Raw genomic sequence first — 10,363 nt, forward strand, 5'->3', positions numbered from 1 at the left:
TAAAATATTATTAGGAATGAAAAATCACCATTTGAAAATCAATTTACATATGAACCTGAAAAATAAACCAGACTTAAGTTTGAGTTCTGGATAATGAATTGGCAAGGGTGTTATTTTACTAAAGTGTTCAGTTATGTCTGTTTATGTTATTAAGTGGGATGAGATAAAGTACATATTCAACTCTTTTTTAAAAGGACAGAATATATCATTTTAACTAATTAGGTCCATTTATCTTAACTTTATATTTCTTTGGGTTGGTTCCTGAAATAGACCATGAAACCAACCTATTTATAAGATTTGTTAAAAAAAAAATTCAAAATGTGTTGAAAAGAATAGCCAACATAAATTGTCAGTTAACTACATTAAATATGAAATTATAAAACTCAAATTTTATGTGTAAATTTATTTTATTTTTTGTAATATTCTAAAACGTTTATATTTTGCTAAAAAATATTTGTGCAAGGCAATTAAAAAATTTGGAAGATAGATAAGATTATATTTATATATATGTACATAAGCCTAATATAAGACATAACCATGTGTAGGTATAGACATACATACATATAGTTTATATATATATATATAGTATATACATGTATTTATATAGTTATATTTGTTAGATGTGAAATACATATTCATAAAAACACTTCATGATGTTATCCACCCTAAAACATAAATCTGTGGGAGAATACTGTCTTGGTTGTGAGCCATTAGACTTTAAAAATAGCTATTTAAAAACAAATATAAGTTTTTTTAAAGTTTGAATTCTAACATCACTCTCTGTATCAAAGAGTATTAGCTCTGTATTAAAGAGTTAATACGCTCTGGTACGATGTTGGAATTCAAACTTTAAAAGGTACATATAGGGCTTCCCTGGTGGCGCAGTGGTTGAGAATCCGCCTGCCAATGCAGGGGACACGGGTTCGAGCCCTGGTCTGGGAAGATCCCACATGCCGCGGAGCAACTAAGCCCGTGCGCCACAACTACTGAGCCTGCGCGTCTGGAGCTTGTGCTCCACGACAAGAGAGGCCGCGACAGTGAGAGGTCCACGCATCGCGATGAAGAGTGGCCCCCGCTTGCCGCAACTAGAGAAAGCCCTTGCACAGAAACGAAGACCCAACACAGCCAAAAATAAATAAATAAATTAATAAATTAAAAAAAAAAAGGTACATATAAAGACTTTAGTGGAATAAAACAAGATGAAAAGACAACCCTCAGAATGGGAGAAAATATTTGCAAATGAATCAATGTACAAAGGATTAATCTCCAAAATATATAAACAGCTTATGCAGCTCAATATTAAAAAAACAAACAACCCAATCCAAAAAAGGGCAGAAGACCTAAATAGACATTTCTCCAAAGAAGACATACAGATGGCCAAGAGGCACATGAAAAGCTGCTCAACATCACTAATTATTAGAGAAATGCAAATCAAAACTACAATGAGGTATCACCTCACACCAGTTAGAATGGGCATCATCAGAAAATCTACAAACAACAAATGCTGGAGAGGGTGTGGAGAAAAGGGAACCCTCTTCCACTGTTGGTGGGAATGTAAATTGATACAGCCACTATGGAGAACAGTATGGAGGTTCCTTAAAAAACCAAAAATAGAATTACCATATGACCCAGCAATCCTACTACTGGGCATATACCCAGAGAAAACCATAATTCAAAAAGACACATGCACCCCAATGTTCATTGAAGCACTATTTACAATAGCCAGGTCATGGAAGCAACCTAAATGCCCATTGACAGATGAATAGATAAAGAAGATGTGGTACATATATACAATGGAATATTACTCAGCCATAAAAAGGAACGAAATTGGGTCATTTGTAGAGACATGGATGGACCTAGAGGCTGTCATACAGAGTGAAGTAAGTCAGAATGAGAAAAACAAATATCGTATATTAACGCATATATGTGGAATCTAGAAAAATGGTACAGATGAACTGGTTTGCAAGGCAGAAATAGAGACACAGATATAGAGAAAAAAAGTATGGACACCAAGGGGGGAAAGCGGGTGGAGTGGGGTGGTGGTGGTGGGATGAATTGGGAGATTGGGATTGACATATATACACTAATATGTATAAAATAGATAATTAATAAGAACCTGCTGTATAAAAAAAATAAAATAAAATAAACCTACATTAACACATCATCTAAAAAAAGACTGATAAAATTTAACTATTTTAAAATTAAGGTTCCTTTTATGATAAGGAATACATGATAAAGGAATATAAGATAAATACATAATAAAGAAAATAAAAAGATATGTAACAGAGGGGGAAAATATATTTGTAATGCTGCATATAACTAACAGGAGGACTATCATTAATATATTTTTTAAAACTCCTACACAAATCAGTAAGAAAAAGATATCAACCCAACAGAAAAATGGGCAACACTCTTGAACAAGTACCTCACAAAAGAGGATATCCAAACGGGCACTAAAAAATGAAAAGGCATTCAACCTCATTAATAACCAGCGTAACACAAATAAAAGCCAAGAAGATGTCATTATGCACCCACCACATCAGCATAATTTAAAATGACTGACATACCAAGGATTGGCAAGAGTGAGAGGAGCAATAGAGACTTTCAAGCACTTTGGTCAGGAGTATGAATTGGTACAACCACTTGGGGGAACAGTTTGCCATCATCTACTCAAGTTGCCAATATGTTCACCCTAGGAGTCAGCAGTTTCACTTCTTGATAAGCTTCCCAAAGAAACTCATGCACATGTGTTGTTTTGGACTGAACTGTGTCTGCTCAAAATTCACATTTTGAAGCCCTAGCCCCTAGATGACTGCATGTGACGATAGGGCCTTTAAGGAGGTAATTAAGGTTAAATGAGGTAATAAGTGTGGGGTCCTAAGCCAGTAGGACCTGTGTCCTTATAAGAAGAGGAAGAGACACCAGGAGTGCATAGGCACAGAGTAAAGGCCACGTGAGGTCACAGTGAGAAGGCAGCTGTCTCTATGCCAAGGAGAGAACTCTCATCAGAAACCAACCCTGTTGGCACCTTGATCTTGAACTTCCCTGCCTCCAAAGTGTGAGAAAATAAATTTCTGTTAAGCCACCTAAAAAAACCAAAAACAAACAAACAAACAAAAACTTTAGTGGAATAAAAGCAAATATAGATGATGTTTTAAAATAAAATTTAAGTGGAAAGCTCTTTTTAAGGGTATCATTAAATCAAATAAGAGGGGAATATTCATTATTCTAACAGAATTAAAACATCATTTTATATAACCAAAAACAAGCAAATAAACAAAGAAGACCAAAAACCAGGGTGACCCTTGAAAGACAAGCCAGAGAAAATATTTTCAACACATATAATAATAAACTATTAATAATTAATTAAATAAATTATTAACACCTATTAATAAATAAATAAATTATTAATACTTATAATGTGTAAAATACAACCAGAAAGTCAGGTATAAATTAGTCTGCATTCCAATAACAAAATTACATTAAGGCATAAATAGGCAATTCACAGAAAAAATACACATTGCTAATTAAATTTTTTAAAAGAATCAAACTCAGTAATATAAATGTAGCAATGAGGTATCATTTTTTATTCATCCAACTGGAAAGACCAAAAAGAGTGATAATATCCAATTTGGAGGACTTTAGAAAAAACCGTCATTTGTTTTTAACTCTTGGTGGAAGTTTAAAGTATGAAAACTTTTGGTGAGCAACTAGCCTATGTCCATCTAATTATATAAGACATCTACACAGCCATTCTTTTTAATTCTAATATCCTATAGAGACATAAAAACAAAAGATACATGTACAAATATATTTATTTCACCTTTATTTTTAAAAATTTAAAACAACATTATGCATAAGTGATAACTCTAAATACTAGAATGCAATGCAGTTATGAAAGAGACAGAGCTAGCTCTATCTATGACAAAATAGAAAGTCGTGCACTATATGTTATATCATGCAATACAGTAAGTTGAATTGCATTATAGGCCATATTATATTTTTCAAATGTAGAATTTAAAATTTTGGTGAAGCACGTAGGAAGTTATTTACAGAAGTTACCTATGATTGACGGGTTTAGGAGAGAGTTTCTGTATATTTTTAATAATACGCAATGAGCATATTTCACATTTAAAATAATATTTTGTATATGAAAATAAACTTTGCACAGGGTTTTTCATGTGTATTCTGTCCTCTGCAGGATGAATTGGCCATAAATGCTAAGAAGGTCAACCTGCCAACCAATCTGCCAATGTCCCCAGAGTCTGAGACAGAAAGTCCAAGGGCTTGCAATGCTCAGTTCAAACCTATTCAAAGGGATGGTGGGTCTATGAGTAACACTGAATATCTAACTCACTTTCTTATTTTTGTCTTTCTCTTTGTGTATCTCTAAGTCTGTCTGCTAATAGAATGGTGATTGTTTGTAAATATTTCGCTGCATTCTACTCTCAACCCTGCCCAAGAGTAATTTGGTCGTGAGGACATACAAGCTGAAGAGATGCTCTAATGATACTACTCCCACTTAAGAACATCCTGCCCCAGACTCCCAGCCACAGTCAAGGAGAGTTTGCTCTGCTACCAGAGGACTTTCTCTATTGTAATTAATAGCATTAAAAGTATTGAAGTCTTCAGAGACGTAGAGAACAGACTTGTGGTTGCCAAGAGGGAGGGGAGAGGGGGAGGGATGGATTGGGAGTTTGGAATTAGCAGATGCAAACTATTACATATAGAATGGATAAACAACAAGGTCCTACAGTATAGCACAGGGAACTATATTCAGTATCCTGTGATAAATCATAATGGAAAAAATATGAAAAAGAATGTATAATATACATGTATAATTGAATCACTTTGCTGTACAGCAGAAATTAACACAACATTATAAATCAACTATACTTCAATAAAATACTTTTTTTAAAAGTATTGAAGTCTTCAGAAAAGGGGGAGAATTCAGGCAGAAAACTAAAGAATATAAGGAAGACAGTAACATAGAAAAAATTAATTTCAAGGACTTTGAGGAGAGATGGACTTTTGTCCAATCTCAGCTCTGCTAGTTATTTGCTTGAACACAACTATATGAACTATTCTCTCTGATCCTCATGTAATAATGCATAAATGTTGTAATATATTTAATGCACAGGTTTGTAAAGGGGACATAACATGGTGGATGAAAGGTACCTCTCAAAGCCTACCTCCAAGTGGTAGGAGTTTAACATATCTTGGTGGCCAACTGTCCCTCACCTCCAGCTTCTACTTTGCCTTAAGCAAGTAGAAGAGATTTTTAAGTTGTGGTATTACAGAGATAGCGGTAAAAATGTAAGGAAAGAACCAGGCAAAATCCCGATTCAGTCAAGATAGAGGAACTCAGCTTTGGGGAATGAGAACAATATGAATCCAATGAAATGAAAACAGCACAGATTTTCGAATCAGGTCAATGTGATCGATTATACATAATAAGCAGTATAGCCGTGACTTTCTTCAGCCTCATTATATTGATTTGTAAAGAACTTGCCTCAAAGAGCAATGATGAATTATGAATAAGATCATAGAGCACTGTTTTTGAAACATCAGAATCTTAGAAGTACTAGTTTCTCTCCTCTCTTTTTATACAGGATGTAAATATTATCAGGGGAACAAGGGTTGGCATAGTTGTAGCCCATCAGGTTGGCGTGGATCTGCTAACAGACCATAAAAATAATTTTAAAAAAAATCCACGTCTAGGTTGGGAAGCAACCTATAGTCAATCACAACCTCATCAGGCAGAAGAGGATCAAGGTGGATCATGGGCTTGTAAAACTAAGAAGAAAACTACTAAGTCCTGCCAATTTGGCAAAGTCTTCATTCTTGATGGAAAGCTTTCGTCTAGAGCTGTTGAGGGAAACGTAGACAAGATGGGTTTTTATGTGGTGTGGAGCTCGGTGTCTCAAAGACCTTTTGTTAGGTATGACAAAATCAGATTAATTGATTCAACAGCTATTTACGGACACCTGCTCTACAGGATAGATTAGAGTTGATACATTCACACTCTTGGCCAAGGTAAAGTGTTGCTACCAGATTAAGAGCGGAGACCCTGTTGTCTGCTTCCTTTTTTTATATCTAATTCTCAACTGAAATTTCATGTCGAGTCTTCATGTCCTCCAGATCCTAGGGAACCACCAGGGCTGTCTCTCTCTGGCATTTTCCTCAAGCCTCACTATTCTCCCAGGCTGCTAGCCAGACTGCAACTCTCTACTTCTTATTCAGAACTTCAAATCTATCTCCCCTCCATTATGTACAGCCAACCAGCATGCCCCTTCTTTGTGCTTCAGAATCTGTATACAAACTGTTATGAAAACCTGGAAAAAAATAATTCCTGTCTTCTTCACTTTGCATCTTTGCGTACATGGACTTGCTCGAAATTAATGCCATGAATGTTTAGTAAGCACCACTGCACTTAAGGCATCTTTCCATCCACGTGGGTGTAACAGCCTGAGGATTCCTTTTTGCTATGAGGACCCTTTCTCTGCTGAGTTGAATACAGGAGACACCTGCACCACGTTCCTTGATCTTGGAGCCTCATGACATATTTTGAGTCAGGGAACATGGATGACCTTTCAGGCGCATCCCCACCATCATCATCACTCACCTGCTATGTTCATTCTGCTGCCACCTTAGTCCCTTCCTGATGCTTGGAAACGGTCATCTTCCCACAGGCTACTCATTCTAGTCTTTCCACAGGCTATTTCCTCTGACCAGACATCACAGTCATCATCTTCAACATTCTTCAAGTCCATGTGGTAAAGTTAAGTGCAGGGTAAGACGTTCATAACCACCTCATTGAAAATTGCAAACCCGTTTCCCTCTTCCTTGTATGTTTTGCTCCACATCAATTACCATGTGGTAACCTGTTCTATAAGTTGGTTGATTTATTTATTTTCTGCTTCTCCCCACTAGCATGGAAGCTGCCCCTGAGCAGGGTTTTGTTTTTACGATACAATGATGTATTTCCAGTGCCTAGAGTTGTGTCTGACCCAGAAGTAAATCAATAAGTGTTTGTTTACTAATGAATAATCCATCATCAACTTCATCAGCGAAATATCATACCTTTAGATATGCATGTTGGGTCCTACAGCTCTAATAGGAGTTGAAATAATTTTTATGTTTTGACGATAACAATCAAAAATATTACAACTTTCCACTCTGACGATACTTTTCCCTAGTTTTTGGCATCAGGATAAAATCTACATTTGAAAAGAATAGATAAATCCTGAAGATCAGATTCTCTGAGATCGGTCATGGACGTACAGAAGAAAAGCTGTATGTGGTGTGACTGCAAAATTATCTAAATAATAGAAAATATAATCAGACAAATACTATCTTGACATCCTCAAATCTGAAGATGCAGCAAAGGAACCAAAATACTACCTGAAAAAGTTGAAAATCATGGCCATTTTAAATTTCCAAAAGTGTTGAGAAGCAGAAGTCAGGGAGGACCCAAACCCTTACCCTGAGTGCCGTCTCAAACATGCCAACAGAAGTTTCCAGGTTTTAGAACTTGGCAGGGAAATCCTTGTAAAAATAAAAGCGATCCACTTTAAATTCACTGCAACTGGAACCTCTATAAGTTATGTTCTTGTCTGGAGGCCAGATCAGGGTGGCAAGGAAAATATTTGGAGCTAGTCCTGGCACACAAATTTTGACATTTAGGTAAAATTCACTGAGAAAAGAGTCGTGTTAGGTTATCCTGAATCTGAAGCCTCATTATATTAGAGACATAAATGCTCATTTCTGCAGCTCTACATTTGGTCTTTAAGCCAAATGTAGATGTGACTGTGATCCTAGGTCAGATCCTAGGTCCTAGTAGGATATACTGAAGAGAAAATGAGAGATCTTACTCTGATTTTAACTGCCATGCCTAGAATAATGGTCACCTTTCTAAAACCTTGAGTCAAAAATATACATATATATGGCCCTTGCATTTCTGAAATGCACTTCTGAGAATATTGAATATTTAAATGTTTTCACTATGCCTAAGCAATAGTGTAACCGGACAGAAAATTATTGGAGTTCTTTCTCTACTCCTTAAACATCTTCATAATGCACTCCATTAACTGCCGCCCCCAAATTTTGTTCTGGAGAAGAAATCTCACGTCCACCTCATATATCTATACAGACATATAGATACATATGTTTTATACCACCTAGTTCAGGGCTTTTCAAATTTCCTACCAAAGAGCTCCAATTCACAGTACATTAAAAAATGCGAGGCTGTCTATGTACATTTCTGTGTGTGCCTTTTCCTGGAGTGGACATTTGTCCTTTCACCCTTTGCAAATTACAGACATCCCAGTCATGAGGAGGCAGGGCCAAGATAATGGTGGCTGGATCCTTCTGGCAGCTGAGAGGTGGACAAATGTCCTAGGTCTAGCCAGTCAGGTGTCCTTCCCGAAGGCTTTGCACATTTGGTCATGCTCTCAAGGTGCAGTTTCAGGAGAGCTGATTCCCTGTGGCTACAGGGTAATTAAGACCCCACAGCTGGTCAGGGTGTTAGGAGCCCTGGTGCCAACCAAGCTGGCGGGTCTCCCAGGATAATGGTTCTGGTGAAAGCATATAAATCATCCTTTCAGAGTCATGATAGGTTGTGATTTGCCTCCCTCTGATTCTGCCTGGACCCTTTCCTACAATCTCCCTGTCAATTGTGAGAGCTACCTAAAACCCTTGCAATAAATTCCCTTTCCACTTAATCAGAGCTGGATTTCTTGTTTGTAAGCGAATAGTCAGGTAAGTCCAATATAATATGAATGTCTCCTTCTCTGCGCTTAATGAGGGCAAAACTGTTCATACTCTCTCTGTTATGAAAAAAGTATATGAAATTTAGTAAGCATGAATTTTCCTTTTCTTCCTGACAACATTTTGATTTTGCGTTTTCTTTGATTACTTAAACACTTTCTTAAAGTGTCATAATGACATTAACAATGACTGATATTATAATATTTTAGTGGCTTCACTGTTCATCATCATTTCTCTTTTATCATAGATTTCCCGTCATTGGATTATTTATGCTTCCTTCAGGAAAGGTAATTGGGTGTTACACATTCTCTGAGCCCTTGCATTTCTGAAATGCATTTCTAAAAATATTTAAGTGTTTACTTTATACCTAAGCAATAGTTTAGCTGAATAGAAAATTATTGGACTTCTTCCTCTACTCCTTAACTTCATTATAATATACTTCGTTATCCCCCAAAATTTAGTTCTGGGAGAAGAAATCTCATGTCCACCTACTTTTTTCATTTCATTAGTTGGTAACATTTTTGTTTTTAATCTCTCCTACACCTGTATGTTTGTAGGATTTTTCCCCATCTGTCTTTCAATTAAAAATATATTTTACATACATTTGTACATATAGTTTGTTTTTGTAGCTTTCCATTATCTTTTCTTAGAATTTGCTATAACCCTGTAATACGAAAGAGCACATTCATTTTCAGCTTGGAGATTTGTTTTTTGTTTTGTTTTGTTGTTTATTTTGTGGGGTTTTTCTTTCTTTGTTTATTTTTGCTTTGGCTATTGCTTTTGCTTTGCATGTTCTGTATTTTCCTTTCCACCATTTCGGTTATTGGGGTTCTTGTATCTGTTCTCCTTGTCTCTGTCTCTCACCTTTTTTCTCTAGTTTTCATTTCTTCATTCTTTTTCAAATTCTGAGGAGATATCCTTAGCTTCTTTTGGCTTTGCTTTTCTGCAGAATGTCTTTTTTATATTTTCACTAAGCTATTAGTTCCTCTTCCAGTGGCCAGGAGGCTTCTTTCAGCTAAATGTTTCTCCCCATGACCACCATTTCTAGTACAGGAGACACAGTCTCATCTCGAATCTCTGTGAAAAGGGAATTTATCATTTTATAAGATTTGCTCTTACTGGTCAGATAAGTCTGTTTCTTCTCAATAGAAGAAAGGACTCCAGATTAGTCCTTTTCTTATGGAAATGGTTGTCCAACATTGGAAAATTAATTGGTGTTAGAAATCATTCTGAATCTCTGCTCAAAATGTTCAGCCCAGGCAAAGGACGAAAGGAAAGAGTCACGTTCACCCTAGCTGTATTTTGCCAACTTGCAAGTCTAAGAACCTGCAGGAACTGGGAGCGAGCAAGACAGGAGACATTGGAAGAACTAAGCTGCTCTTCGGCATCAAAAAGATTTGTTTTCATTATCGTATGGACAACCTGGAGTTAGCAGGAGGAGAACTGCCCTGGTAGTTCTAACTGACCTTTCATTGAAAGCCAGATACAGCAGACCCTTCAAATCAGTTACAAATCTAGGTCTGAGGCAGGGCCAGAAAGCCCTGGTGGTTACTTGAGAAATATCCAATGTAAAAACTCAAGCTGAGAATTAAAT

This window comes from Eubalaena glacialis, chromosome 19, assembly GCF_028564815.1.
Source record: "Eubalaena glacialis isolate mEubGla1 chromosome 19, mEubGla1.1.hap2.+ XY, whole genome shotgun sequence".
Classification (NCBI taxonomy): domain Eukaryota; kingdom Metazoa; phylum Chordata; class Mammalia; order Artiodactyla; family Balaenidae; genus Eubalaena; species Eubalaena glacialis.